Raw genomic sequence first — 14,027 nt, 5'->3', positions numbered from 1 at the left:
TTTTCACAGGTCTTGCTCTGTGAAATTTTATTGTTAACTATGTTTTCCTTATTCGTTGCCATTTGCTAGCTGCTGCAAATATGGTGAATGTAATTCCATCCCAGTGGACTTCATTACTGAAGTGAAAACTGAAGTTAACAGCCAAAGTGGGTTTACTTCAGTCGCTTGTTCCCTGGTAAATGACACCTTCTCAAAAGCGAATTACTTGGTAACAGGTGTCGAAAAGCACTTGGTCATTATGCGTAAAATCATTCCTTCATGAACCTGGTGATAGACCCCAATAAGGTGTAATACACAGAATCCTGTTGAATATGGCAGACACTTTGTTCAGACAGAGTTGCTCTAATGATGAGGGTTACAGTCAACCTTGTTTAAGCAAGCTATACGATAACAGCCATTTCCTTTTAAAGACATTTTAAAGCCATGTTTATTTGAAAGTGACTGTAAACTAAGCCGAGTACGTTCCACAAGCAATTTTCAGATTAGCAAAAGAAAATTGAGAGACTTCTGAGGTCTGCTGAAGTGAAATTTCCTTGTAGAGCAATTGCTTAAAATCCCTACTTCTGAATGCCGATTTTAAATAGAATACTTTCACACTATTTAATATTAATTCCCTCAATTCTTAAAAATATTCCTTAAGGCCTCAGTCTTTATAAATTGGCAAAGGCCATATGTAGCTCAACCAGCGGGCATTTTTTTGTGGAAAATAACATATCAATCAAGACCCTTCCACTTTCATAAAGTGTAGAGTGAGGTGCCAGGCCTCAGCTCTGATGTTCTTATCTAATTATTGGTGCACAGAGGGAAAGGGGGAAGGATGGTACACATTGGAAATTTGAAATCAAAATTGCAGTGTGAACATTTATTTCTCCATAAGGAAAAACAAATGGAAGAACCAAAGGAGTGGGGAGAGGCATCAATTTAAGTTTAAATAAGGTGCAGAGGAAATTCTGAAAATCTGTTTTTCCACTCTGACAGAGTATTAAAAAAGAAATAACATAAACCCCTGGAAACACATTAAAATGTACCACAATTGTTAATGGTCCTTACTCTTCCTGTTAGGTCTTCTACAGGTCTTTTGTCAGAAGAAGATGAGCCACTTTTAAAATACTATCCATTTCATGTTCTTGCTTTGCTTTCAAAATTGTGGTCTAGGAGCAGATGCCTGTGAAGTTGTAGAACAAAGCTGAACAGCAAATACAATGCAAATTAAGACTCTCTTGCAGGTTTTGAATTTTCAGTAATTTTTTTAACCACCTCTCTAATTCTTTCCAGTTGTATTAGATAGAAACAAATGTTTCCAAGACAATGTTCCACCTCATCAGTTGTTGCAGTCAGGCAAACTGCCTTGCTTCACCGACTGCATGATGATTTCTTGCTTCTGCATTTCTGTGTTTTACTCTCAATCTTACACTGCTTGGCAGATAACCTACCTTTTCCTCCTTCCGTGATTTTGCTGGCGACGTGATCAATACCCGCTCCTTTCCCATTTTTCAGGTGATGGATAGCTTTTAAAGCTTCTTCAATCCATATTAGTCCCACATCCACCTCTAATTTTTCTAACTGACCTTCAGCTGGGAATTTCTCCAACAACACAAAGTTTGGTTGGTGTGTTTATTTTTTTTTCCACCTCTGTCCTTGACTTTTGTAAATGAATTTGATAACTGAAGGAGAAAAATAGTTGGACATTAAAACCATTTGGTATTGCACCAAAAGAGATCAAATTTTGAGCGGGAGGGGGTTACACCTTGAAGGGTGTATATATACATATATACATATACATATACACATATACACCTGTATATATGTATATATGTTTGTACATATTTATTACTCTATTTATTTGTTTATTTTACTTGTCCATATCTATTCTATTTATTTTATTTTGTTAGTATGTTTGGTTTTGTTCTCTGTCTCCCCCTTTTAGACTGTGAGCCCACTGTTGGGTAGGGACTGTCTCTATATGTTCCCAATTTGTACTTCCCAAGCGCTTAGTACAGTGCTCTGCACACAGTAAGCGCTCAATAAATGTGATTGATTGATTGATTGATTGAAGGGGTTTGTGGGGGCTGATCTTCCCAGATTGGCCTGAATAATGCTGAGAGATGGTGGGAAACAGAAATAAAGTCAGAAAGGAAGACCAACACTTATTTGGAAAACCACAGAAGTCAAGCACATTAAAGATAGACAAAATCACACACACACACAATAAATTGCTTCTGGTCTTCAGCCTCCCCTGTCAAAGAACAATTCAATTTCTACACTCAGTCTAAATTGTTCTATTTCCAATCAAAATTCTCCCAGCTTTCCAAAAGCAGACAGTGGCTGTGACCTCCCTGAAGTTAAATTTTTGAAACCTATGAATCAGAAGCTCCCTTAATCAATCAATCAATCAATCGTATTTATTGAGCGCTTACTATGTGCAGAGCACTGTACTAAGCACTTGGGAAGTACAAATTGGCCCTTAAGGACTTTGATTCTCACCCCAGACCCACAGTACTTTGGTAGATATTCTTATGCTCCACTAATTCCCCTATCCATAATCTGTTTTACTATCTTTCATTCATTCATTCATTCGTTCAATCGTATTTATTGAGCACTTACTGTGTGCAGAGCACTGTACTAAGCGCTTGGGAAGTACAAGTTGGCAACATATAGAAACGGTCCCTAATCAATCAATCGTATTTATTGAGCACTTACTGTGTGCAGAGCACTGTACTAAGCGCTTGGGAAGTACAAGTTGGCAACATATAGAGACAGTCCCTACCCAACAGTGGGCTATGTGTGGGCAGGGATGGGGCCTCCAACCATTTTGTGTTTTGTTTTTCCAAGTGCTTAGTACGGTGATCTGATTGATGATTCAAGATTCATGAGAGTATATTTTGATGTTCTGTGAAGCTGAGACAGGTAGTTGTGGTCGGAGGGAGTCAAAGCAGTGGCCTTTAAGCCAAAAGTGGGTTCAGTTTCAGATGATACTAACAAGACCAAATTCTATCTCCTGGGGGTACCTCCATGGGGTGACTCTGTGGGTGACATGCGCTGAAGGTGGATCTCTCGCTCTCTCTTGGCCCGCTCTGTTGCCCTGGGCAGGAAAGAGACCCGAGATGCTGGACCCAAACACTGCCTGTATTGTCGGGAGCATTGAATGTCAGCAGGTGATTCTGGGAAGCAGCATGGCTAGTACATAGAGCAGGGGCCTTGGAATCAGAAGTCAGACCTGGGTTTTAGTACTGGCCCTGCCGTGTGGCCTTGGGGAAGTTACTTCACTTTCTGGGCCTCAGTTACCTCATTTGTAAAATGGGAATTGAGACTGTGAGCCTGGGGCAAGTCACTTCACTTCTCCTGGCCTCAGTTAGCGTATCTGTAAAATGGGGATTGAGACTGTGAGTCATTCATTCAATAGTATTTATTGCGCGCTTACTGCGTGCAGAGCACTGTACTAAGCGCTTGGGAAGTACAAGTCAGCAACATATAGAGACGGTCCCTACCCAACAATGGGCTCACAGTCTAGTCTCCTCAAAAATCTCCAGTGGCTACCAATCAACCTACACATCAGGCAGAAACTCCTCACCCTCGGCTTCACAGCTCTCCATCACCTCACTTCCTCCTACCTCACCTCCCTTCTCTCCTTCTCCAGCCCACCCCGCACCCTCCGCTCCTCTGCCGCTAATCTCCTCACCGTGCCTCGTTCTCGCCTGTCCCACCATCGACCCCTGGCCCACGTCATCCCCAGGGCCTGGAATGCCCTCCCTCCGCATATCCTCCAAGCTCACTCTCTTCCTCCCTTCAAGGCCCTACTGAGAGCTCACCTCCTCCAGGAGGCCTTCCCACCCCACACTGAGCTCCCTCCTTCCTCTCCCCCTCCTCCCCCTCTCCATCCCCTCCACCTTACCTCCTTCCCTTCCCCACACCACCTGTATATATGTGTATATGTTGGTACGTAATTATTACTCTATTTTACTTGCACATATCTATTCTATTTCATTTTGTTAATATGTTTTGTTTTGTTCTCTGTCTCCCCCTTCTAGACTGTGAGCCCACTGTTGGGTAGGGACCGTCTCTATATGTTGCCAACTTGTACTTCCCAAGCGCTTAGTACAGTGCTCTGCACACAGTAAGCACTCAATAAATATGATTGATTGATTGATTGATTAATAGAAGGGGGAGACAGACAACAAAACAAAGCATGTGGACAGGTGTCAAGTCATCCGAATAAATAGAAGTAAAGCTAGAGTCCCATACTATTCTATTTATTTTGTTAGTGCTGTGCATCTAGTTTTATTTCTATTTATTCAGTTGACTTGACACCTGTCCACATGTTTTGTTTTGTTGTCTGTCTCCCCCTTCTAGAAGGTGAGCCCGTTGTTGGGTAGGGACCGTCTCTATATGTTGCCAACCTGTATTTCCCAAGCTCTTAGTACAGTGCTCTACACACAGTAAGCACTCAATAAATATGATTGAATAAATTGAATGAATGAATATGGGACAGGGACTGACCGTATCCAGCCCAATTTGCTTGTATCCACCCCAGTGTGTAGTACAGTACCTGGCACATAGTAAGCATTTACTAAATATCACCATTACAGTATTGCAGGAACACAAGAGTAGCTTTGAACTGGCCCAGTTCAGACCTGTGCTTGCTTCCGGGGATGGGTAGAACTGTGGCATGTACACCTCTACCCATGCTATGTGGGGTATGTGATCCTCTTCCATCTTCTCCCCTCCCTTCCTCTCCCACCAAAACCTTTAATTCAGTTCGATAGGATGAGTTTGAATAACCTCCATTTTTCCCTTCCCTATAGGGCTCAACTTCTAGCAACGCATTGATGTTACAGTAAAGAAGTAAAAATCTGGCAGCGAAGCTCATTTTTTATAAACTCTTGCATTTAATAACTGCTGAAAATTATGCACCTACTCATTATTTTACTTGACAGACATATGTGTGTGTGTGTGTGTATACCATTTTGATACTCTTTCTTTTGCCAAGAGGTAACTCTTCCCAAAGGCTTTTTATGCCAGGAACATTTCATTCCACTTTGTTCCCAAGGTTAGATATTATATTAGCTTTCAGGTATGTATTTCACACTACATGAATTCTATTATGACTTCTATCATTCTGTAATATTAAAATAAATTAGAGACATACTCTGAATTTTAAAGCTAATAATTACTTTCCTCATAGACTACCTGTGTAAGAGAATCTCAGTGACCATCATTGAATAATTGCTCCTGCCTTTGGGAAATCATTGCTTTAATTGTAGAATTGGACATCTTCCTGAATATCCCCATTGATTCATTCATGTTTTCTTTCTTAAACCAAAATGCTGCTCTTCTTCTTCAGCGAGTAAAATGGGTACATTGGAATTTTTCTCTTGGTCTTCTGTGGTTTGGTGTCCATAGCAAAGTGGTCTGTGATTTCCTCAGCCTTCAGAAAGTACGGGCATAATTTTGATAACAGACCGCCAAAGAAAGTTATCTGGTGTTCTGCTGCATGTGCTTCCTAAACCAAAAACAAACAAACTCTCAGAAGTGAAAGGATAGTGTGTATTTATTAATTTGCATAGAATTTAAAATTGGCATTCTTTGTGGGCAGGAATCATGTATTATACAATGCTTATATACATATCTGTAATTTATTTAATGTCTGTTTCCCCCCTGGAGACTGTAAGCTTGTTGTGGGCAGGGAATGTGTTTATTGTTATAGTGTACTCTCTCAAGTGCTTAATATAGTGCTCTGCACACAGTAAGTGCTCAAATGTGATTTGAGGAATTAATGAATGAGCTAGGTAGCAACACATAGCAGAAAGCGTAAATGTTTAAGAGAAGCAGTTTAAACAACTGAATTGTGAGTGTACACTGCAGGCCAGATATGCAGTCAACTATTCATTTGTTTACTTGAAGTTTATCCAAAATGTCTCAGGGGCTTCCCACTCAGGATTTGAAACTATTGCCCTTTATCTCTGTCTCTAAATTGAGCTCATTTACTTTAGTAAGTCATGTGGAAAGCCTGTCAAACACACTGGAAAACTTCCCTCACCTACTGACTGCCTCACTCACCATTACTATTATGGGAATCCAGTAGATGTATCTACAGAAAATTCCAGACTGAAATGTGTCACAGTGAGCCATCTCCCTAGCGCGAATGATATGCCCCAAATCACAGAGAAGCGTCTAAGAATTTGGGTCAGGTTCACAGCTACGATTGGTCCCATCAGAAATGAACATAGACCATCCATTTCAGGCTGAAGAAATAATACCTGAATAATAGCCTTTATTTGAGACCCCAAAACTTCAGAATTTGTACCTGGGTTCAGATTCATTCATTCAATCGCATTTATTGAGCACTTACTGTGTGCACAGCACTGTACTAAGCACTTGGGAAGTACAAGTCGGCAACATATAGGGACAGTCCCTACCCAACAACGGGCTCACAGTCTACAAGAGGGAGACAGACAACAAAACATTTACGAGAGCGCTCAGTAAATAGGACGATTTGACGGATTTATGAAAGCGTTCAGTAAATAGGCTGATTTTAGGGATTTACGAGACCGCTCAGTAAATGGGCTGATTTTAAAAAGTTACGAAAGTGCTCAGTCATTACAGTTTTAGGGATTTGCGAGCGCTCAGTAAATAGGACGATTTGACAGATTTCCGAAAGCGGTCAGTAAACAGGAGGATCTTACGGATTTAGGAGCGCTCAGTAAATAGCTGACTTTACAGATTTACAAAAGGTCTCAGGAAATAGGCTGATTTTAAGGAGTTCAGTCATGACGATTTCTCAGCGCTTACAACAATGCTAAACAATGTTTTTTAGTTTCTACTATTTATAGGTGAAGAGTAATGTGGAATCTTACCCTCAAATTGTGTGTTCAAAGTAGCTAACACAATATGTCTGCTTCAGGTTTTTGGCTGCTTCCTATTTTTAAAAACAAATAATTGGATTTTACTTTTTGAAATATAAAATATCACATTTGTTAAATATGATGCTCTACTGACATTTAGCAGTTTGGTCATGAGATTAATGAACAGGTGAGCATGCATACTATGAAAATAATGATTCCCAGGACCCATGCCCCTTCTTTATGAAGTAAAACACGAAGTTTGTTTTCTTTAATTAGCTCTCCGAACAATTATGGGGTATTTCTGTATATTCTCTACTAGTTGTGGGAATAGTCATGTTTAATATGCTTTAAGCATCTGAAAAATTTCTAGTAATGTCTCCTTATCACTTCACTTACCTTGAAGGTTTCCAAATGAACCCTCTCTTTCCGTGCGACACATTCATTAATCCACAGGTGTAGGGCAGTTCTGGGTTTTAAAAAAAGCCTACAGCAGTTCTGTGTAAGCATGGACTGGAAAACAATCTCTTACCGCATGTTGCATCAGATTCCCTTTTAAGATTTGGTAAACAAATGTGCTGTTATGCAGAAAATAGACTTCAAGCACAATCGAAAACAAACTCTTGGTCGCTCACCAACATGGTTAATTTAAAGTCATTGTCATCGATTCCTATATACTTGAGATCTTTGCAATTTTCCAAGACTTCCTAGGTAGAAAAAAAAGGCAAACCTTCATTTATATTGCGTGGAACTGATGTGTTCAAATTATTGAGTCATTCAGTCTTGTTAAATTGAACTATAAAGTGCTCCAATGAAGGTAAAAATGAAGTATAGGAAAGTATCAACAGAATTATTTGTCTATTGCATAAAGGTACTCGGAATGGGATTGCTTTACCTTCGCCAGTTCTATCTTGGGCTATTTTGCTTCATTTTGCCATGTGTTTGGGGTGTATTTGCTGTTCCTGATGATTAAAAGACTATTACTTGGATTCTTTAAGGAAGTTCTTGCCTAAGCAAAGTAAGAAGTAAAAATCTCTCCTATCATGTGTTTATTAGCCTAAATCCCCTTTTAGAGAAGAGAGCCATTAGAGAAGCAGCGTGGCTCAGTGGAAAGAACATGGGCAGAGGTCATGGGTTCAAATCCTGTCTTTGCCAAGTGTCAGCTGTGTGACTTTTGGCAAGTCACTTAACTTCTCTGTGCCTCAGTGACCTCATCTGTAAAATGGGGATTAAGACTGTGAGCCTCCCGGAGGACAACCTGATCACCTTATAACCTCCCCAGCGCTTAGAACAGTGCTTTGCAAATAGTATGTGCTTAATAAATGCCATTCTTCTTCTTCTTCTTATTATTATTATTATTTTGTAGGTGTTTATTTGGGCATGTTGCTCCCTCCCATCTTTTATTATCTCCAGCTTTCAGAATTTCAGTCACTCTCTAGTTGACCTAGTTGGAATACGAATGGAAGTATATTCATTAATTTTGACCCACACACATGTTGCTGTATGATGCAACACATGGAGAGTTAATGGTGCAACGGGACAACCAGCTCTCAACTTTTTAATTAGCATGTCTAGGAGTGAAAAAAAGAATTCCCTCCGTGGCCGAGTCTATTCAGATGAAACCAAACAAGAATTCACATAGCTTTTGGAGACGAGCACTTATGCCGTTTAGCTTGGGCATTGTTATAATATCCTTCTTGGTCAGTTATACTCTTGGATCTGTGACCTTTGGAATCTTTATATTCACCCCAAAGCACTTAATGTATGTATCTATAATTACATTATAAATCATTTATATAAATGTCTGTCTCCCCTTCTAGACTGTAAGCTTGTTGTGGGCAGGGAACGTGTCTACCCACTCTGCACACAGTAAGCACTCGATAAGTATCATTGGTAATATAAGCAGATCTGTAGATGGAGGATAATAGTACTTTTGTCAGAATGGTATAAATTCTTATTAAAGGAATTCAATTCTGTGATAGAATTTTAAGGGGATTCAAAATACAGTAGAAGAATTGAATAGCCTTCCCTGGGATTTATGTGGCAGAATTTAAATCAATCAGTGTTTCCCAGTTAAAATGCATTTAATATCTGTTTCACATTACAAGTAATTAAGCAACTTGTCATGGGCCATGTGGCCACTGGGATTACAGAATTTAATAGGAGAGCACTGAATATTCCTTAGTACAACTGACTAAATTAGATTGGGGCAGTAATGTAACCAGGTTTGTTTTATGCTGATGATCATCCCTCAGTTCTAAACTAATAGATTTATAACACAATTACACACAGACCGCTGTCTTAACATAAATATAAGAGTATGCTCAGGATTTTTTTTTATTTATTCAAGTCATTAGTCTCCCCAATTGAATGTCCATTTTATTAATAAAATATGTGTGGATGGATTAATTCACATCAAAATCTACTTGACTTAAAAAGAATTGTTTCTTTCATATTATGGAATTACTATCACATAACTGTTATCTATGGGAATTGTTGAATGTTTTAAACAACAAATTTAACATAGATATGTTGAATTTTAGCATTTCCTTTGCGGGAGGGATGATAGCATTATTATCAGAGATGGGATTGCTGTAGTCACATCAATAAGAGAATCACGTCCCTTGGTATTGTGTTAGAACAGAATCAGCTCTTCAGTCACATCAAGCTACTTCAGATAATTATAGAACTGCCATACATCTGAGAAACATGTGTTTCTGTATTGGAGAAGCAATGAAATAAAACCAAGGACAAGAGACATTTATGGTCACTATGGAATCTCAAATTTTAACATATTAAGCCTTTTCTACCTCTGGGAGAAATTTGATGTCTCAGTGCTAATCCTGAGAGAGGCCCTATTTATTTAAGCCCAGGGAAGTGATCTCCAAGGTAAACTTTCAGAAATAACAAATAAGGCAGAAAAATGAAAGTTTTTAGTTTGGGTAGCACTAAGATGTCTCCTGATATTGGGCAAAAGCAATCCTATTTTCATTTCTCTATTCTGTGTGGGGAGATTTCTAATTTACAAGCTCAAGAATCAGTCCTACGATTTCACTTCAGATGACCCCCAAGTCCACCTCTCTAGACCTGACCTTTCATCCAATTTATAATCTCACATAGAATACCGGCACTGTATTAAGTGTTGGGGTAGATATAAGATAATCAGTTTGGACACAGCTTCTGGCCCACATGGGACTCACAGTTTAAGGATTTTTCCAATTTGGTGTACCTCTGGCAACACAAATGTAGCGTGTTTTGGGTTTGGTTTTTTTTAGCGATTTGTTAAGCACTTACTATGGTCCAGTCACTGTACTAAGCACTAGGGTAGATACATGTTTATCTGGTTAGACACAGTCCCTGTTCCACATGGGCTGACAGTCTTAATGCCCATTTTACAGATGAGGTAACTGAGGCACTGAGAAGTTATTTGCCCAAGGTCACACAGAAGACAAGTGACAGAGCTGGGATATATATGTTGCCAACTTGTACTTCCCAAGCGCTTAGTACAGTGCTCTGCACACAGTAAGTGCTCAATAAATACGATTGATTGATTAGAACCCAGGTCCTTCTGATGACCAGGCCCATGCATTCTCCACTAGGCAGTAGTGCTTCTCTTCTTTAAAACCAAGGTGTCCTGCTTCCCCTAAATCTTGTGCTCTTCCTAATCTTCCTATCTTAACAGTACAGTGATTCTCTGTCACAGCAGCCACAATTGCTTCGCTTGAAGCCAAAACTCTTCACAGTTGGCTTCACAATTCTCCACCAACTCAACGTACCCAAAATATCTGCTCTTTTCACTGGCTATTTCCCTACCTGGACTCCTCATTCCTCCCAAACTAACCTTCTAACTGTACCTCACCCTGGATTTTCCTGCCTCCATCAGCTCACTTATGCTACTTCCCTGATTTGTAACTCCCTTTTTTATGGTATTTGTTAAGCCAGACATGTACTAGCATCATCATCAATCGTATTTATTGAGCGCTTACTGTGTGCAGAGCGCTGTACTAGCGCAACATAAATACAAGATAATCAGGTTGCGTATAGTCCCTGTCCTACATGGGGCTCACAATCTTAATCCCTTTTTGATTAATAATAATAATAATAATAATGATGATGGCATTTATTAAGCACTTACTATGTTCAAATAATAATAATAATAATAATGGCATGTGTTAAGTGCTTACTATGTGCAAAGCACTGTTCTAAGCACTGGGAAGGTTACAAGGTGATCAGGTTGTCCCCCAGGGGCCTCACAGTCTTCATCCCCATTTTACAGTTGAGGTAACTGAGGCACAGAGAAGTTAAGTGACTTGCCCAAATTCACACATCTGACAATTGGCAGAGCCGGGATTTGAACCCATGTCCTCTGACTCCAAAGCCCTTGCTCTTTCCACTGAGCCACGCTGCTTCTCAGGCTGGGTAATTTTTTTTTACAGTTTTTTACAGGCTGGGTAATTGACGGAAATCTCCACAAATCTGACAGATCACAGCCCACTCCCTATTCAAAGCCCTCCTGGAAGCCCATCTCCTCCAACATGCCTTCCCAAGTAATTCCCAGCATTCCAAATCATATAAACCCATTAGTCATCTCTAGCACTTATAGCCCTCCTCATTCTCATCCTCAGCCCTTGCGTATTTGTGCATAAATATACACATTTATTCGGTCGGTAGCAGCACAAACTAATGGAAAGAGCATGGACATGAGAGTCAGAGGACCTGGGTTCTAATCCTAATTCTTCCACTTGTTCTCTGTGGGACCTTGGGCAAGTCACTTCACTTCTTTGTGCCTCGGGTTCCTCATCTCTGAAATGGTGATTCCGTGCCTGTTTTCCCTCCTGCTTAGACTCTGAGCCCCATGTGGGACAGGGAGCGTATCAGTCAGTTAGTTGTATTAATTGAGCACTTACTTTGTGCAGAGCACTATACTAAGTGCTCAGAAAAGTACAATGTAATAGTATAACAGACACATTCCGTGCCCACAATGAGTTTACGGTCCATCCTGATTATCTCATATCTTGTCTCATGCCATTGAGTCGTTTCCGACCCATAGCAACACCACGGACACATGTCCCCCAGAACAGCCCGCTCTCCATCTGCAATCGTTCTGGTAGTGGATCCACAGAGTTTTCTTGGTAAAAATGTGGAAGTGGTTTACCATTGCCACCTTCCGCGCAGTAAACTTGAGTCTCCATCCTCGACTCTCTCCCATGCTGCTACTACTGCCCAGCATGGGTGAGTTTTGACTTGTAGCAGATTGCTCGGCCAGTGGCTAGTGAGTGGAAGGCAATCTGCTTGACTCTCCTGCCCATAGCTGAGACTGGTAGAGTACTAGAAACTCTCCATCTGCGACCCTGAAAGGGGAATCTTGAATCTACTCCAGTGCATAGTGCTGTGCTTAATAAATACCGTTATTGATATTGATCTGTACATGCAATTATTACTTTTGATCACTGTAAAAACTTTTATTTATTTAAGCTCTCCTATTAGAGTATAAGACCTTCGTGGACAAGACATCTATCCCTTGTTCTGTACTTCCCAAGCTGGGCATACAAAGCACTGCAGCCAGTAGATGTAGACTAAATCTACTCCTTAGTACAGTGCTCATGTCAGTGCTTAGTGCAGTGCTTAGTACAGTGCTTTGTACAGTGCTCTGCACACAGTAAGCGCTCAATAAATACGATTTGATTGATTGGTTGATTACTCCTACAACTACTATCCGCCACATGTCTGTTGTGTGACCTTGGGCAAATCACTTAACTTCTCTGAGCCTCAGTTACCTCATCTGTAAAATGGAGATTAAGACTGTGAACCCCACATGGGACAACCTGATCACTTTGTATCCCCCCCAGTGCTTAGAACTGTGCTTTGCACATAGTAAGCGCTTAACAAATGCCAACATTATTATTATTACTACTGTTAGTTTGCACTAGGTTCTAAGTGTGTTATCACCATCATGTCATGAAATCTGTAGATGGGTGTATTTAAAAGAGATTTCCCAAGAGAAAAGTTATCATGAGTCCAATACATTCAATTGTAATAGTAGAGCTTGGTAAATTGATATATAATAACCCAGCTTTTGTGTAGTCAAAAACTCAGTTGCATTTACCAAAGACTATCATCCGGTGTCCCTTAATGGTCATTGTACACCTAGGTACCCTATCTTCTTGCAACTGACCAAGCAACCAATCCTGTGTATTGAGCACTTATTGTGTGCAGAACACTGTACAAAGCACCTAAGAAGGTATAGGTTAACAGTTTAGAGGGGGAGATAGACATTAATATAAATTGATAAATTACCAATATGTACATAAGTGCTGTGGACATGAGGGTGGGATGAAGAAAGGATGAAACGTCTCCGCATCTCAGTTCAACGTCTCAGTTCAGGAAGGAAGCTGTGGAAAGTGGAGCTGAGGGAGGAACTGAGGTAGGTCAGAGGGCATAGAAAGTAGAGCCAGTAACAGGGATTCAATGGTAAAGATGAGTGTGGAATTCGAGGGATGGGACTGTAGGAGAGATAAATATTGGGATAGAACAAGAAAGGATGACAAAGGTAGTGATACCTGGTTGGCAGCAAAGAGAGGAGGCAAATGGGGAAGTGGAACTCCAGATAACTGAAGAACCTCGAGTCCTAAGACAAACTAGGAACATACCTCTAATATGTGGGCTTTTTATTAGCACTGTATTTAATTTCTTGAACCACGTCATCTGCACCGTTTTGAGCTCACTTCTGCATTTTTTTAGAAATACATTTTAGGAATGTATTTATCTTCCCTAAGTGAAGTGAAAATTAGAATCCTGACCGGTATTTGTGGCAGCAAACTGATGTAGGGGAAAAGAAAATCAAATTTTCAGTTCATAAACTTTAGGAATTCTTTTTTTAGAGATAAACTTTGAAATTGGGTGAAAATTTAGGTTTAGGGGTTCTGAGGGACAAAGCTGTCTTAATCGAAAGCATCCTCATGATATGTGGATGATTAAAACTTGCATTTTCAGATGCAATCTGCTAGAACTCATTACATTCTTGTGCACCAGAAAAAGATCACCAGTATTTCCACACTGTAACTCCTTTTGGCCTTGTCATGGCGAAGTCTTTCAATTAAACAAAGTTCCTAGATTCTGTGTTTTAGTACCCCAGAGGAGGTTGTCTAACACTTTTTCTCATTATTGAACCCCAATCCAAGGATCTCA

The 14,027-nt window shown here is 40.1% G+C and overlaps 1 protein-coding gene across 4 annotated transcripts in view; it reads left to right on the top strand.

Moving 5' to 3' along the window:
* DIAPH2 (diaphanous related formin 2) overlaps window positions 1-14,027 on the top strand; it is a 786,157-nt gene that overhangs the window by 296,814 nt on the left and 475,316 nt on the right. The window lies entirely within an intron of this gene.

This window comes from Tachyglossus aculeatus, chromosome 6, assembly GCF_015852505.1.
Source record: "Tachyglossus aculeatus isolate mTacAcu1 chromosome 6, mTacAcu1.pri, whole genome shotgun sequence".
Lineage (NCBI taxonomy): Eukaryota > Metazoa > Chordata > Mammalia > Monotremata > Tachyglossidae > Tachyglossus > Tachyglossus aculeatus.
The sequence above is the reverse complement of the archived record's forward strand: the minus strand, read 5'-3'. Positions and strand labels throughout refer to the sequence as shown.